Below are 18,491 nucleotides of genomic sequence, written 5' to 3' on the forward strand. Positions count from 1 at the left end.
TAACACTGAGGGAAAAAACTATGGTTATTTGGGAGAGGGTGCTCGCTGCAAAACCACAAAGGCGGAGCTGCACCCCGCCCATTCACGCAAACTCAGCCTAGCCCACTGACTTCCGTTTTTGTTTTCAACTTTATCGCAAACTGACCTGACCCACATGAATTACGGCTGTTACTAGTTTACAGTCGTTAATGCTATGTTCTATGCTCCAATTAAACAAGATAAATATAACTTGCTACATGACAAAGACTGAATATATCTCGAAATGAAAAGGTTTCTTTTAGCGAATATCTGCCTGCAGCTGGTCTAATAAAAGTGGTGTAGAACAGCACTTCAGTCTATTGAATGGGTTCTGGTGGTCTAGTGGTAAAATCGTCTGAGTTGGTTTTTGCTTTCCCCTCAGCTGATGCTGGTTCGATTCTCGGTGGGGTCGTCAACAGTCTATTTAGCCAGCTGATACATTCAATAAGTTTATATTTTAGTTGTAATGTTTATTTTCAGCAAAATATTTATGTCGCTAAAAGTTCTTTGAATTTGGTCGTTCCTAAACAGCATTTTAGTTGAAACTCTGCTCACAAATGGACTCACACTGGCTAAATAAACGAATAAATAAATAAAAAAACACATTATATGTTAAACGGTATACCAGTAAATTGTTGTAAACATAGTACTGGCAAGTGTAGCTAGAAATGAAGAAAAGAGGTTGTAAACTACCTAAAACTTACACTACTGGGAGGCGAAACAGCATGTCAACCTGACTCCATAACCACTACACCACCACATCTGTTATAAATCAAGTGGCGTTACATGTAATTGTGCTTCCCAGTGTGTCTCTGAGATGGGATGTATGGTTTATTGGCGGTGTCTCAGTAGAAGTCATTTCAGAAATAATTTGTCAGAAAATTCACAGAATATCCAGATTTGAGAACCAAGACCAGACCCGCTTCGGGGGAGGAGACCAAATTGAAGCTGAGATGGGAGGAAAATGCATGAATGAGGCTAAAAATGGCTTTGGCGTGTTTCTTATGAGGAAATGACAATATAACATGATTAAAAGTCCCAAAAGTTAGATTTTTAATTATATGGAACCTTTACAAAAACTGTTCAATTAACTTCTCAACTCCGTCCTCAATCTCGCATTTTTTAGCTACAACACCCTCTTTGGTTCCAGAATGCTATCAAGTCTGACAACTGGAAGGAATTAGACTGACTCTGATGGAATGGGCGGGGCTGACTCTGGTGCAGCTCCACCTTCTGGTGCAGCTCCGCCTTTGTGGTTCTGCAGCGAGCACCACTTGTTATTTTGAGCTAGTACCAGAAGACAGTGTAACCTTTTTTAGTTCTCTCCAGTCAAAACAAAACTTTAGACTTTTTTCTTTTTTTAATTTAACAGGGAACAGCAATCAATTGAACAGGGAACTGCAACCAGTAGTCACACAACAAAATAAAATCACACAAACAAAATAAAGTTACTCTCCTCTTTTCTTGGTGTCTGAAAAGGGCAGGGAAAACCATCTGACTCCAGTCACCCATCGAATGGACTCTTCACCCTCCTGCCCTCTGGGAAGCGCTACAGGAGCCTATGGACTAAGACTACCAGGTCCCGAAACAGTTTCTTCCCCACAGCTGTCAGACTCCTAAACTCTGCCTGCTGACATAACACCCCAAACCAGCAGCACCCTACATAAACTCTGTAGAAACAAGAAAGCCCTGCAAATCGATGCAGAGCGTCGCGGGATATGCCTGACTGGTCATATATATTCCTCTCATGACACTGACCTCTGACCCTATGAGCTTGTGTATGTGATGAGTTTATTTACCTTTGATAGGGAGTTATGACCTCTGATTTTGTCAAAATCCTTCAACCCGTTCAGGAGATATTGCACACAAAAGCCAAATTTTCATATATACGGCCTCACACAACCTTGACCTTTGATCCTATGAGGTTTTGTACCTCATGAGTTTATTTACCTTAGATAGGGAGTTCTCATCTGCGATTTGGTCAAAGTATTTCAACCTGTTAAGAAGATATTGCACACAAAAAACAATTTTTCATATATACGGCCTCACACGACCTTTACCTTTGACCCTATGAGGTTGTGACCTGATCAGTTTATCTACCTTTGATAGGGAGCTATCACCTCTGATTTGGTCAAAATCATTCAACCCGTTCAGGCAATTTTTATATATATATATATATATATATATATATATATATATATATATATATATATATATATATATATGACCTCACACGACCTTGACCTTTGACCCTATGACCTTGTGTTCCTAATCAGTTCATGTACCCTTCATAGTAATAAAATACACAGGCGAGGGTCCGACTCTCTGGAGGACGCCATGTTGGATTCTATGTTTATTTAGCTGTATTTATGGTTTTGCTGGTGGTTTTTGACTCCTTTGAAAACTGTGCAACAACACTCTTCTTCTTCCTTTTCTTGTGTGTTATTTGGCGGATGGCACTCAACATAAAAAGATGCATTTCTCAAACAATTAATGTATTGGAGCGTGAACCTGAGTCATTAATCTCATATCCTAATTTGAGAGTTACAGCTAGAGTCCAGAGGGTTTTGTTGGCTTTATGAGCATTAGTTAGTAAGGTCCTCACTTGAACAAAAAATACAGCTTGTTTGCAGTGACTTTGGTATTTACTACCCCCTATTGCCAGAAATCTACACACTTTCCCTTTAAGCACGTTGTCTCTTTAAGACTGGTCCTGGGTGACATTGGAGTTTACAGCGAGGCCGTAGAAATTCTCTGTCTGGATATTTATTGTGGAGAATAATGGACTAAAATGGGTTGCTGCACCGTGACTGTCTTCTCCTTTTTTTGGAGAGTAAAAACTATATTTTGGTTTTTAAATGCTGCCGCTGCACCGTGTTAAGAAATCATATTACTGGTTGGTTCGAAATGGGTTGAAATGTTCACATTTCTTCTTTGCTTTACATGCTGATCACTAAAGCGTGCTTTAATTAATATTGCGTTTTCGTAAAACGTAAGAGCAAACAAGGAGGATTTTAATTGACAAAAATAATAAAATCAGCACATTTCCAAGCCAACTGCGGTTAACAGTGGCACGTCGGCTTGAAAAATATCTCCTTTTTGCCGTAAATAACACACATTTCATAGCTGTTGTGGGTTATGTATGTGTTCATCAGTGTTTGAGAATTGTAACTTTGGGGAGCGGGTCGTAATTGTGGGCTTTTAATGCGGTGCTGTCTGTGGCGAGGTGTTGGTAGGGTCTGATCGGAGCTGCAGCCAGAGCGTTTCTCCCGACCAGCGGCTGCTGGGAGCTGGTCCACGGTGAAGCAACCCACGCAGCCGAACGAGGGCTTCCCGGCTAAGAGCTGACCGCAGCGGCCCCGACGACCGCAGGCCAGCGACCCGAGAAATAACATGGGGAGTCCTGCTGCTGCCTGCTGTTGTTTGTTTTCCGTAGTAAATACCTGAATATGCAGAGACTCAACAGGTCATTCAGTTGTATGGTATCATTCAGATGATCAAATGAAATGTTGCAACATTAATATCAGTTTACCTGATCTTGATCAATAATCACATTGATGAATTGGTGCATGAATAACTACAAACCCTGCTTCCTGCAGCAGCTTTTTCTGCTCTAGATTTATGATCTGCTATTTGTATATTTCAACGAATAAGACGGAAATGGCATTAATTATTTAGATTTATTTGTGGATTTTTTGTCGATGTTAACCCTGTTGTGTCTCAGTTCATGAAGCTGTTTTCAATGTTTCCTGCGATGCGAGCAGCTGATTGTGCAGCAGATGGCCGCGGACATGATCAATTTCGAAGTGCTAGTTCTGGATCAAGAGAAAGCCTGCTGTGCTGTGCCGATGATTTTATTTTGCGAGGATGGATTGAGGAAGGGGGACACACATGCTTAAATATCGACTGTCGGCAATAATCAGATTCATACTCATAAAATACTTGTTTACATGTTTTGTGTGTGTGTGTGTGTGTGTGTGTGTGTGTGTGTGTGTGTGTGTGTGTGTGTGTGTGTGTGTGTGTGTGTGTGTGTGTGTGTGTAACTCTGCCCAGTAATCCGTTACGTATTTTGTTTCTTGTTGACATAAATACAAAAATTATGCAAAAGAAAAGAAGTGAAATAATGTACAAAACTAAAGTATATTAACCAGGATCGAACCCGCGACCTTCGCCATTGCAGGCGAACGCGTTAGTCACTAGACCACCAGCACTAGATGCTAAATCTCTTCGCAAATTTATCCCTTCAAAACACCATGAGTGCTGGCAGGCTTTACAGCAACGTATGTAAAATAGAGCCTTTTTTATTATTATAAACTTGTCGCTTCCGTACAAATGTGAAACAATATATCTGACGGAGATTTCTGCGGAGTTTCTGCACTTTCCTGTCAACAGAAACAGACATGCTGTCTGCCGCTGCCTTCCGCCTCCAGGCTTTTTCAGACTAATAACTGAAAACTAAAGACTGTACACGTTAACTGAACAAAGATTACAGCAATACACCACAACTTTCTCGCTACAAATGTCGTCAAAACATATTTATATGCTCAAACAATCTTAGTTTATCAAATTTTCTCTTAGAACAGCCTGAACAGAGTCCGCCATACTTTCTCTGTTTCTCAGTCCTAAATGGACCAATCACATTGCTGTTCTGCATTTCTTCATTTGCATGTAAAGGCCGGATTTGCTCACTAGCTAACTAGTGAGCAGTACAGCGGTCGAACTAGTTAACATGTTACACAGAATGCCAGCCAAGTGTGTATTTATTCAAATTCCACAAATTTACTAGTTTTAGGGGCATTTTTCTGCAGCTAGTTAACTAGTGACAGTGTTTTGTGTTCACTACTTAACATGTAAGGCTCAGTTTGCCCTCTATAAGCTACTGAGAAAAAATTATAATGCAGATATGCTCACTAGTTAACTAGTGAGTGCTTCCTGTCCCATTACAAGTGAACTAGAAAGGCCAAATATGTCAACTAGTTAACTAGTGAAGGTAAATTTGTCACTAGTTAACTAGTAAGAACACATTTTTACATAACAAGTAAACTAGATTGCTCCAAAAACAGCAACTAGTGTGCGGCTTGTGCGCACTAGTTAACTAGTGAGCATATCTGCACCTCACTAGTTAACTAGTGAGCATATCCGCACCTCACTAGTTAACTAGTGAGCAAATCCGCACCTCACTAGTTAACTAGTGAGCAAATCTGCACCTCACTAGTTAACTAGTGAGCAAATCCGCACCTCACTAGTTAACTAGTGAGCAAATCCGCACTTCACTAGTTAACTAGTGAGCAAATCCGCGCCTCACTAGTTAACTAGTAAGCAAATCCGCACTTCACTAGTTAACTAGTGAGCATATACGCACCTCACTAGTTAACTAGTGAGCAAATCCGCACCCTACTAGTTAACTAGTTGGCGTTTTGGGGCCCACTAGTTAACTAGTGAGCATATCTGCACTTTACAAGTTAACTAGTGATGCTTTTTTGCACCTTACTAGTTAACTAGTGGGCGCTTTAGGGCGCACTAGTTAACTAGTGAGCAAATCTGCACCTCACTAGTTAACTAGTGAGCAAATCCGCACATCACTAGTTAACTAGTGAGCATATCTGTGCCTCACTAGTTAACTAGTGAGCAAATCCGCACCCTACTAGTTAACTTGTTGACATTTTGGGGCCCACTAGTTAACTAGTGAGCATATCTGCACTTTACAAGTTCACTAGTGATGCTTTTTTGCACCTTACTAGTTAACTAGTGGGCGTTTTAGGGTGCACTAGTTAACTAGTGAGCAAATCTGCACCTCACTAGTTAACTAGTGAGCATATCCGCACCTTACTACTTAACTTGTGGGTGATTTGGGGCCCACTAGTGAACTAGTGACACTTATTTTGCACCTCACTAGTTAACTAGTGGACATTTGTACCCTCTCTAGTTAACTAGTGAGCAGTTCCGCCTTCACAAGTTTACATGTAAGTGTCACACTGAAGCCACTACTAGTTCACTAGCTGAGGTTCCTCTGGCCAGCATGTTAACTTGTGTGCCGCATGCAAATGTTTGGGGTGGGATTTTACGAAATTCCGCACTGTGATTGGTTGTCATATTTTATTTTGACACAGGGAGCCAATAGAGAGTCTTAATTTGAGAAATTCTCCGCCTCCTAATTAGAATTCTGCGCAACTAGCTAGCTAGTGTGAATGTAGACTTGAACTAGTTTACTAGTATACATTTATGTCCTCACTAGTTAACTAGTTTGGACAATGGATGCATCAACTAGGTAACTAGTGAGCCTGCTGCCATCAACTAGCTAGCTAGTGAGTCATTAATGGTTCACTAGTTAACTAGTGGCACTGACCTACTCCAACTAGTTAACTAGTTAGGAGCTAAGCCTTCACTAGTTAACTAGTGTGCACATTTTGGCCATCAATAGTTAACTAGTGAGACACAAAAAACCTTCAACTAGCTGACTGGTATGCACTTTGGCCTTTACTAGTTAACTAGTGAGCCATTTATGTGTCAACTAGTTAACTAGTGAAGCCAAAATGTGTTCACTAGTTAACTAGTGCACATTTATGTCTACCACAAGTTAACTAGTGTGCACATTTTGGCCATCACTAGTTAACTAGTGAGACACAAAAACCTTCAACTAGCTGACTGGTGTGCATTTTGGTCTTTACTAGTTAACTAGTGAGCCATTTATGTGTCAACTAGTTAACTAGTGAAGCCAAAATATGTTCACTAGTTAACTAGTGCGCATTTATGTCTACCACAAGTTAACTAGTGTGCACATTTTGACCCTCACTAGTTAACTAGTGAGACAAATACCTTCAACTAGCTGACTGGTATGCATTTCTGCTTTTACTAGTTAACTAGTGAGCAGTTTTTGTGTCAACTAGTTAACTACTGAAGCCTAAATGTGTTCACTAGTTAACTAGTGCGCATTTCTGCTGTCACTAGTTAACTAGTGGGCACATTTTCACCCTCGATATTTAACTAGTTGACACAAACATGCCTAACTAGTTAACTAGTGGACAGAAATGGCTTACATGTTCATGACAATTCTGGCTGATATCCTGATATCAGAATAAATGCTCATTTGGCTTGCCATACTTCTCAAACTATAGCGTGGATTAATGTGCGAGCAGATGTAGATTTCACCTCTTTGCGATTTAAAGCCACTTTTTTGATATTACAAGAGTTTATTTTGGATTAACAGAAACAAATGCATCTTTTCCTGCCCTGTCTTCTTGTTGCTAAGCATTTCACAGTTAGCTGTGTCACTAATGAGGGAGATCAGTGCATTTCCTCCCACACCTGAAGGCAACAACGGTTTCTGTTTCAGACCTCTGGTGGCTCACACCCCCTTTTTTCTGCTTCCAGAACGTTTCATCTCACTGCCACTTTCCATCGTCTCTGCATGATTTCCTCATGCAGACTAAAGTTATTTGTTTTCTTCACAACTTCGTTATCATCTGATAACCGAACTGACCAAGACCTTTCTAACAAGATGTAATAGTAATCTGTTTTCTAATCCTATATTCACTTGTAGTTTATAGTGTTTAAAGCATCTCTGTGTGTGTGTGTGTGTGTGTGTGTGTGTGTGTGTGTGTGTGTGTGTGTGTGTGTGTGTGTGTGTGTGTGTGTGTGTGAGTGTGTGTGTGTGTGTGTGTGTGTGTGTGTGCGTGCGTGCGTGCGTGCGTGCGTGCGTGCGTGCGTGCGTGCGTGCGTGATAGACGTGTCCTTTATGGATTTGGAAGCAGTTAGTAAGAAGGAAGGGATTCAAGGAACATATTGCAGCAAAATACAAATAAAAGAATACTGAAATGGGTTAAAAAGGACAGATGTCAAAGAAAGAGACGACGCTGCTGAAGGGAGAGGTATAGTTATTTATTGATAAGGTTTGTTAGTTTATTTCTACTAACCTAGATTAATAAATAGTGATGGTTAAGAGGAAGTGACAGAAACAGAATATAGTAAAGTGATTTTATTTTATTTTTTTAAGTTTAAAGGTGCAATATGTTAGAATTAAGTAAAAATGGCATCTTGGGGTCAAATCTGGTTACTGCAATATCTTTCTCACTCCAGTTTTGTGAGATTCATGACTGTTGCCAGTTATGGATCAGAACCAGAAGATTTTAGATGACAAAGAAAGACGACTCAAACTCCCTAAGTTAAGTAGATAAATACATTGTTATATCCGGTGTTAGCACTCGGGTGTTTTACGGTAGGGAGCTCTTACTACACTTACTACGGTAATGTGTCTCTGATATTTACTACGGTAATATGTCTCCAGTATTACAGGAAGTGTGGTTGTTTCTCATTTTGCTGTTAACTTGCTGGTGTAGTTCTGCGCGACTCATTTAAGGAAGTAAAACGTCACGCTTGACTCATTCACTTCACACACACATTTCGCTGTAATAGTCAAATGTTGGTGATTGAAAACGTAGCTTGAGATATTTTTACACCGACTTTTGCTTCTAGGTTAATATTGTTAGCTCATCATTAGCCTCTAGCCTACTTTGCCCATTATTAGAGTAAAACAGAAAAATGTTGTGGCTTCTTAAGGGTACAAAAAATAAGTGCTGAGTCGCTCCTGTTTCCTGGCTTCAGTTCTGGAGCTTTTTGCCAGCAAATGTTGACACTGCAGCATTAGCTCACCAGAGCCTTGGCAAACTCACAAAGTCGCTGTAAACAGTAATTACGTCCCTCTTTTGTTTTTGCTTTTTTTTTGTTTTGTTTTTTTGAAAGGAGAAAAACTGACATCCCCCAAGCTGAGAATGAAATCTGTCCCAGTAAAACCATCCTTCCGACTGTGTTGTGAACATTTCCCTGTAGAATTCTTACTTATTGCTCCTTTAAAATCTATGTGTTTATTGTAAATCATCCTGCTGACGTCCAGCAGTTACAGCTTCAGTGCTGGTTTCTATGGCTGCAGCAGGAGATTTGTCTCAAATCACACATTTGTTCAACTTTTACAAGCTCATGCTGAACTTACATTTTTTGTGCAACATCTTTGTTTTCTTCCTGATTAATCTTTAAAAGATTTTAAAAAGACAAGACCAAACATTTAAATGTACTTGTAAGATTTTATTCTGTTGTCATTACAAATGAATGAAAGTTCCTTTTTCAAATTGTGTTTGCACTGGATTTTCTTCTCTCTTTTTTTGAACAAAGTATTTTTATTTTAAAATGTTAAACATATTTTTAAAGAAGGATTTTCTTTATTTTTACCACATTCCTCCTGCTTTATGATGTTTCTATGTGAAAAACACAAACGACCACAATAAACATGTTGACCAAAGAGTTGTGCTGCTGAGTGGTTTCTTTAACCAGTTACTGACGAAACCCTTTTCCACCTCGGAGTCCTGGATCTGCATTAGTATGACTGTTGATTCTGTGATGGACCCAGCTGTAGCCTCAGCCTCTGACTGCTGGTAAGCTTCCATTGAACCTTCCTATGAAAATGAATGAGTGGTAATAAAGGGGCGTGGCTTATGGAAATGCTGTTATGTATATCTTAGGTCCAGCAGGATTTTAAAATTGTTGGACCATTTTTAAAACCCGAGAAATCACGGATATACCAGTCTTGGTCATACAGCAGAGGTGTCCAGTCCTGGTCCTGGTCTGGAGCATGTTTTAGTTGTTTCACTGCTCCAACACACCTGATTCGGGTTGAACCAGCAGCTCATCAAGCTCTGCAGTAGTCTGTTCATCACTTGCTGACTAAAGCCAGGTGTGTTAAAACAGGGAAACAACTAAAATGCAACATCCCACAACGCATCAAACACTAAAGGTTGGTTTATGCTTGACGCGTCCTCGAGGTCCGCACAGCTCCGTGCGGAAAAGTTGCGTCATTTTGCGTCATTATAACAAGCACGCGCCTCCGCACGGCCCAGAATTTCCGCAACGCGCACCTAGGAAAATTTCTAACCACGCGGACGGACGGACGCAGAAAAACATGGCGGACCGGCAAGAACTAGTATGGCAGAGGTTCGTAAATACAGACATTTGTATGATTCAGCTCTCAGAGATCACCGTGATCAACATGTTGTTAATAATTCTTGGAGAGAAATAGCTCGCACTGTCGGAAAAGACCAGAACGCTGTTAAAAATGCTGAAATGCCATGTTGTAAACAGTAATTTCTACTTCTACTACAGTGTAGTGTTGGATGCATGCCGTAGAGCTCCATGCTGCCCCGTTCAGTTTGGGAGAATATTGGCTCACCGCAGAGACGAGCCGCACGAACCATAAACTCTGCGAGTTGTGAAGCGCGTTCCATCCGCGAGCCTCATCACCACGTGGAAAGTGAATGCGTCAAGCATAAACCAAGCTTAAGAGAACGGATTTCACACGATCATTTTACCTTCAGACAGGAAGTGTCCCAAACCTCCAGAGAAAACAAACATGATGGGAGGATGCATCCTGCTTCTGTCACCTCTCTCTGATTGGCTACTTGTCACATTCAACAGGCAGCACGTTTGTTTATCCTCAGAAACTGGAAAGAGACAATCCAGCATGGTGACCTGCACTTGTGTAACGAGTCAGAGAACTCCAAAGTGTTTCACATCACAGTGAATCATTCATTTATTCACACACGGGTGGTGACGACCTACGTTGTGGCCACAGCTGCCCTGGGACACGCTAACTGATGCGAGGCTGCCACAAAATCTCGTTTGACCACAACTAAGTACCAAGGAAAGATGGTGAAGTGTCTTGCCCAAGGACACAACTGGCTTTGAACCATCAACCTAATGATTACAGGGCAAACTTCTAACCCCTGAACCATCATCACTCCATGTTTAATTTCATCATTCAGAGCGATCAGGAGATGCACCCATGCTGAGAGTTTGTACAGGATTCTCGGTATGAGAGTGTTGTTCTGGATCCATGACGACCTGCAGATTTACCCGATTCACTGACTGGTGTCGTAATTACTTGCCTGTTACTTCACTGAGTGCTTTACTGGAGTTATTTTAAGGGCAGAGCATGGGTTTGGGTATGAGCTGGACCCGTATGTAAGCTCTGGTTCTGTCAGCGTGCCCATCTTCCCCGCACTCTCAGGTTTCCTCTGACGCCTCACTGGCACCAGTTGCTGGTTTCCCGTCTCCCACCTCCTGGATCGAGCTGGATCGTCAAACCTTAACTCCCAAGACACTCGTTTGGCATTTTTGTGAAATTTTATGCTAAAAAAATGTTTTTTATTATTGAGAAGAAATGTTGATTTCAGCTTTAGCCGCAGCTAAAGAAGTGAAGAACGTATGTTGACCAACAACTAAGTCCTCGCTATACATTTGTTATTTTCTTACGCCTCCACCAGCCCTCCTCCTCCTCCTCAGATTCCTCCTTAGCCCCCATTCCTCTCCGATACGCACACTCCTGCTCATGAACATGTGAGCTAAAGTGTGTGTCAGCTCTCCCAGAGCAGCAAGTGTCCAATGACCAAGCCATGACAGACAGCCACACCGTCACGGAGCGGTTGTGCTTTCATAATTTAAAATTTAATCAGTCTCCTGTTGGATCAGTACAATCTCAGTTTGAAGTCCTGCTGGGAAAAGAGCAGACAGGTAAGGAGAACATTCTGACTGGAGCTGAGGTGGGCCTGGCTGACACCATCACTGTTAGAAGTTTAAATGCTGCAGAAATTCAGAAAAGTGAGGCTTTGCGGCTCTTGTCAGTGATTGGTGGATAAAAGAGAGGACAAGTGAAGGTAATCAATGGTGTCTTTTAATTGGTCAAAGGTTGTTTGGTTTCTGTTGTAGTTAGAAAGTAGGGAACAGCTGGAGGAATGGGGGGGTCGGTTCAGAGCTAAATTTGTGTGCTGCGTCATGTGCTCATGCACTGCATCTATCTATATATTTATCTACTCATCTATATTGATCTATCGATCTATTTATATATTGATCTATGTATCCTATCTATCTATTGATCTATCAATCTATCTATCACCGTGGGGTTCAGGCAGTAACCCAATTGCGGGAAAAACAAGCCTTGGTTCTGGTTCAGGGTCTTTAATAACCAAAAATCACCACACACAGTGGGAAAAAACTAATCAGAAGTCACAAACACGAAGGCACTCTCGCTCTATTAAGCAATACAGAAAAAACAACGCAACTTTGAGGCCTGGAAACAGAGGCTTAAGTGAGGGTGGTAATTGAGCAATTGCAGTCACTCCGGAGAAGCCCACAGGGGGGCAGGGCACCTGGAAGGAGCTGCAGCTGACCTGCACAAAACACAGAAACAGACGATTAGAAAACCAGTAACAGAAACCAAAACTTGAATAAAAGGCAACAACTCATAACACTATCTACCCATCTACATATTCTTCTATCTATCTATCTATCTATCTATCTATCTATCTATCTATCTATCTATCTATCTATCTATCTATCCATCTAGATGTCCTGCATGATCGTCGATGTTGGCTTATATTAGTTTAACATAGGACAAATTTATGATTCACCTTCTTTTGTTTTTTTTTAAATAAAAGTTACGATGAAATGCTTCCTCATATATAGCTAAAAGTGTTTTGTTTATTAAGCTAATTGTTTCTGCTGTGTATCTTGTTTTATTTTCTACACTAATAGGAAGGAAATTTCCCCGTAACAACTCCTTGTTCCGAAGAATAATCTAAAATGTGAGACTGGCAGCTTCTTTTGGAACATACCGGAGGCACCTTGCTGTTTTCCTCAGTCTCATGTAACTTCTTCAACTTTATGAAGTTAAGCAAATAAACAGTAAGTTGATAAGTAGATAAATACATTTCACTGTAATATTGAGTTTGGTAAAAGTAGTTTAAAATATTTGTAGAGCTAACTATTTGCTTCAAATGCACCATTAGCATTGTTAGCGCTAGTCTTCTTTACCCGATATTAGAGTAAAATAAAAGGATGCCGCGGATTCTTTGCGATACATGAAATAACTTCTGGGTTGCTCCTGGTACTGGCTAACATACTGTCCAGAATGGATGCCGGTGCCGCAGTGTTAGCTGGCGCAGACATGGCAGCCTCACAGATTGTAAACAGAGACCACGTCGATCTTCAGCTTTTTTAAAAGTAAGAAACCTGACAACCTCCCAGCCGACTGAGAATTAAATCTGTTTCAGTATAACCTTCCTTCCAACATAAACGAGGCATTAGGCTGTTTTGTGATTATTTCACTAAAATTATTGCTCATTGTCCCTTTAATATGAGCAAAATACATACTTTGTTTTGCTCTATTTTTGATCAAATAATCAAAATCTTACTAAAGCATTTATTTTGAGAAGATACTCATATTTTACGTTGCACACATTCACTCTTAACGTTTGACTGCCCTGCTTGTATTTATTCATGTGAATGAGGTGTTTATTTATTCTGCTTTTGCACCTCTCTGTGGATGAGAAAACAGAGCTTCTTTATAAATCCCCATTTGGTGGAGGTGTTTCCACCATTTTGGTGCAATTTGTCCAATTTCTTTGTCAGAATATTTTGGATGAAGACTGTTTTATGAACTGAGGGAAGGATATCTGTATTGGAAGAGTGTGAACAGGGCTGTGTACAACCTACCGGGTGAGGCAACCCAGGACATACCAGCCAGATCCCATTGACAGTGTGTGCGTGTGTGTGTTGCTGAGGGAATCTCAGCACAAGAACAGCATGCCTGTGTGACGCTGTTGCCAGCCACTGAGCTCTGGCTGGCAGCGAGAGAAGTCAGCTGACCCGGTCGACTCTAAATTGGGCGCCCCTCACACACCAGCTGAAGAGTCAGGAGAGTCTGGACTGGCTTCAGAATAATGCATTTGAGCAAACGCTGCCCTGTGACATTTTGTTCTGTTCACCATAGACCTACTATTATGTTTACTCAGAGCAAAATGTTTTTAATTACATTTGTGAAACTAATTTAAAATATTTTTTCAACATTTTATTTTATATATTATTCACTGTTTTTACTAAAGATGTGGTTTCTTTTAGCTTTTTGACGTCCTACAAACCAGAATAGCTAGGGGAAATTTAAAACGCATGCCTCATAACATCTTACATCCTAGGATATGTGAAGGAACCCATCATACATCAGTTATGGGATGTTAAACTAGAGCTGTAAGGACATAATTAAATGTGTTTTAATTCATAAAAGCAAAACCAAAGAGAAATCAGAGGTTGGCCGATATTGGTTTTTCTATTGCTGACACATCGGAGTCATGGTCAGCCGATCCTCAATGTGTACTGCCAGTTTTTGTGGAATGATTTTCATTGCCAACATCCAGATGTTTTCCACTTTATTTTCATGCTTAAGCCGGGTGTTCACTGTGCGACTTTTTCACTTTTTTGAGCCGATTTTCCACTCGTGCAACAATCCACAAGATCAGGGCGAGTTTTGCGCTGAGAGTCGTGTAGTATACGGGGGTTACGAGAGGCGATTAACACCACGTGACCAGCTACGATCAGCAATCATGAGCTCGCACGGACTTTGAGTGTTTGATATTTTGCTTGTTCCTCGTGAGGGTTGAAGCAGCGGCTGCGACCCAAAAAGTACCAGAACCGCTCACGGCACATGCGCAACCATGCATCAACACCACTCGCCCGCTATTTCCCTAATAACATGAGGAGTTAATGGCCTTGTTCGAGTTGAGCAGCGCCTTGCCTGGAAAACAGACGAGAGCAGACGGACGCAACGGGGGACTGGCTGAAAGTCGGCATTTAAGTCGGACAGATTTCCCTACATGTAGCTCGCGGGTGACAGTGGATGAAGATGTCGCGTTAGCGTTCATACTTGTTTATGGCTGATGGCTCTGACCAGTTTTGAAGTCTCAGTATTAGAGCTGGGCTTCTCTCCTCCCATCCTTGTTTTACTGTGCTACAGGCCACCAAGATACAACAAGGATTTTATAAGTGAATTCTCCAACCTTTTAGCTGATGTGCTCCCAAAATATGAACAGGGGATTATTTTTGGGTGATTTTAATATCCACGTCTGCTGCCCTCTGATACCACTGGTGAGAGATTTTATCAATGTTTTAGACTCATTTGGACTACAGCAATTGGTAAGTGTTCCCACACATGCTGACTCTCACACCCTGGATTTGGTTTTATCTTTTGGACTGGATGTGCGTGATTTATCTGTGGATCCTGTGGCATTTTCTGACCATGCTGTGATCACGTTCAGCATCTCACGTCTCCTTCCTCCAGCCCGGCGACCGTCTGCTCATTACTCCAGGCGCTTATCTCCGAGTACGACTTCCAACTTTCTGTCGGTTTTGGACACTGATGCCCTCGCTCCGCCCTTGTCTGTTTTCTGCATCGGTTCAGTGTGACCTGCTCTGCTGCTCTGGACACTGTTGCCCCTCTGAGACCGAGACGGAAACAGACAACATCCGACCCTTGGCTGAATGATGACACCCATAGCCTCAGGCGACAGTGTAGGGTACTGGAATGGAGGTGGAAGAGAGACAGACTGTCATGCTCTCGGCTGCTCTTGGTTGATGCACTTTCACGCTACCAGAGAGCAGTTAGATCTGCTCATAACAACTACTTTCCTGCTATCATTTCACAGTATCGTGGAGACCAGTCCAGGCTGTACAGCACAGTTAACTCCCTGCTACTGTTAGAGTTTGATGGTCTAAATCCCACTGTTGCTTTATGCACAGAGCTACAGAGCTTTTTCCTCAACAAGATCCTTGGTATTAGGCTTAGCCTCCAGCCTCAAATATACACTATCCACGTAGAATCGCCGGACCCACCTGCCTTCTCGGACTTTGCTCCAGTTCAGCTTGCTGACTTGATGAAACTGATTAGCTCCATGAAGCCAGCTGGCTCTTCAGTGGACTACCTCCCAGCTAAATTGGTGCGTGACTCAGTGTCTGCACTGAGCCTGGCACTTATGAACATTTTTAACATTAGCCTCAGCACTGAAGTGTTCCCTAAGCTTTTTAAAGATGCAGTTGTTCAGCCGATATTGAAAAAACCTGGTTTGGATCCCTCCACTTATGAGAACTTCCGCCCTATATCGAAAGTCCCGTTTCTCTCGAAGGTCCTTGAGAAAATTGTGCATGGTCAGATCTCTGCTCATGTGAACAGCAACTCATTGTTGGATGTGTTTCAGTCAACCTTTAGACCACACCATAGCACCGAGTCTGCGTTGATTAGGGTGCTAAATGACATTCTGGTGGCATCTGACTCTGGGTCTAGGGTACTGCTGCTCCAGCTGGACCTTTCAGCGGCTTTTGATACGGTCGATCACCATATTTTACTGGATCGGCTTGGGTCTTGGGTTGGGGTGACGGGGGTGGCGCATAAATGGTTCCGCTCCTACCTATCAAACCGTACCATCTCTGTACAGATCGGTGACTGTGCATCCTCCAGTCTTCCACTGCCTTGGGGGGTGCCACTTGGGCCATTGCTGTTTTCAATCTACCTTCTGCCTCTGGGCAATATCCTGAATCAGCATGGCCTGAGCTATCACATCTACGCAGATAACTGTCAGCTATACGTGGAAATGGACGAGAAGAATGCGGGCTCGAAATTGGCTGCATGTATGGATGACGTGAAGGGCTGGCTGGCATCCAACTTCTTAAAGTTAAACGAAAAGAAGTCTGAGTTTATTGTTTTTGACCCCCGCAACCACCATGGCTCTCACCCTGTTTGTGACCTTTTAACCCTTAACCCCAAACAGTGTGTGACGAATCTCGGGGTCAAGCTGGATGCTGGACTCACAATGGCCCCACAGATAAACTCCGTAGTGAGGTGAGGTTTTGTTTTTATCAGCTTCACCGCCTTACTCACCTCAGACAAATCCTGAAACGGAGGCATTTGGAGTCAGTCATTCATGCCTTCATTACCTCTCGCCTGGACTATGCAAATGCCCTCCTAGTTGGTGTTCCGGACTCTGCCCTGAATCGGCTGCAGGTCGTCCAGAACGCTGCTGCCAGGTTCCTGACGGGTACACACCGACGTAGCCACATTACCCCTGTCCTGGTACATCTTCACTGGCTCCCTGTCATTTTCAGAGTGCAGTTTAAGTTACTGACTTTTGTTTTTAAAGCACTCAATGACCTGGCACCTCCCTACCTCTCTGCCCTTCTCACTCCATATGTGCCCACCCGCACATTGAAGTCGGCTGACCTTTTGCTGCTGTACACGCTGCGGATGAGACTCAAATCACGGGGGGATCGAGCATTTGTGCATGCTGCCCCAAAGCTATGGAACTCATTGCCCATTGGAGTTCGGCAGGCTCCATCTCTGGCGGTTTTTAAATCTCGTTTAAAGACCCACTTTTACACTTTGGCTTTTAGACAGTGACTCGTTTTAGTGTTTTATTGTATCATTGTTTTAATGTGTTCTTAGTATTCATCATGGTTTATCTGCCTTTGAGATTTTTATCCTTTGTTTTAGCTCCTTGTAATGGTTGTGTTTTGTTTTAGTCTGTGCAGCACTTTGGGCAGCTCCCATGCTGCATTTTAAACATGCTATATAAATAAACTATGCTATGCTATGCCGTTTTAATTCTGGTGCCTGTTAGCAATGGAAACACGTCCTCACGTGCTTGTGGATATCATATATTGTATAAGAAGACATGACCGTAATAATAAGTAAAGGTTATCAGCTGTAGGTTTAGTGTGCTTGTTGGAAACGTGACAAAAGAACACATCACAGTCCTCTTTGTGGCTTATATTGCTGTCATCATCAACGTAGCATGATTTACAGAATACATGTGACCAGTTAACATTTTGCATTCAACCACCGGATGTTTGGATCAAAATGTGAACCAATCAGATCTTAGATCAGGTGAGAGCCAGGCGTTTCCCGTCATCCTCTAGGTTTTGCAGCCGATGGAGAGCAACTGTAGTGCCTTGCTCCAAAATCTGCGGCCGCCTTGATCTCACGAGGTTATCGTTGCCTACGTATGCATGACGTCAGAGCAAGTCGGCGTCAAGTCGGACACAAATCTAACCGGCATGCACTGCTCGCCGATCACCACTGATCTAATCTGCGCAGAACTATGGAAGCGTATGTGGAAAAAATTCATTTTATTATGCAGTAGCAGAAATAATATTTCATTTTCATATCAACACTACCAGATTTGACTCATAAATAAAATTAAAAAGCAATCTTCCAAACTGCTTTATAATTTTCTTCTTCATCATTGCTTATTCTGTGACTTAATGAAAAGGATAAAGAAAGAGGAACTGATTTGTCTTTTTCATGCCCGCCCTGCATTAAGGGTGTGTCCGAATCCACGGGAAGGATGCTTGTAGGAGTGCATTTTGAGGTTGATGATGTCACAGCGCAGCGACGAGTACTGTCCGAATTTCAAGACTGGTCTGTTGTATCCTCACAGAACAAGGCTATCCCAGCATGCTTTGCGCACCGGCTATGGTTTTCAACAGGAAGAGAAATTGGGGAGAGCTACGAAGTTTTAAACATAAATTTGTTAAAAACTAGCCGTAGAAACCTAAAAAGCTTAAAGCGGTTAAGTTTATAGACATTTTTCGCTTGTATATTTGTTTTT

General features: G+C 42.0%; 1 protein-coding gene across 3 annotated transcripts in view; it reads left to right on the forward strand.

Annotated features, from left to right (window-relative positions):
• Positions 1 to 11,377: 11,377 nt before the first annotated feature.
• Positions 11,378 to 18,491, forward strand: part of myot (myotilin) — a 41,232-nt gene continuing 34,118 nt past the window's right edge. The window contains exons 1-2 of one of the 3 annotated variants that reach the window (XM_054738843.2): positions 11,396 to 11,574; positions 12,595 to 12,744. The gene's annotated coding sequence lies outside the window, so the exon portion shown is untranslated. Of the gene's footprint in view, positions 11,575 to 12,594; positions 12,745 to 18,491 lie in introns of all 3 variants that reach the window. The other 2 variants (XM_054738842.2, XM_054738841.2) reach the window with 2 other exon arrangements.

Source organism: Nothobranchius furzeri, chromosome 1 (genome assembly GCF_043380555.1).
Source record: "Nothobranchius furzeri strain GRZ-AD chromosome 1, NfurGRZ-RIMD1, whole genome shotgun sequence".
NCBI lineage: Eukaryota > Metazoa > Chordata > Actinopteri > Cyprinodontiformes > Nothobranchiidae > Nothobranchius > Nothobranchius furzeri.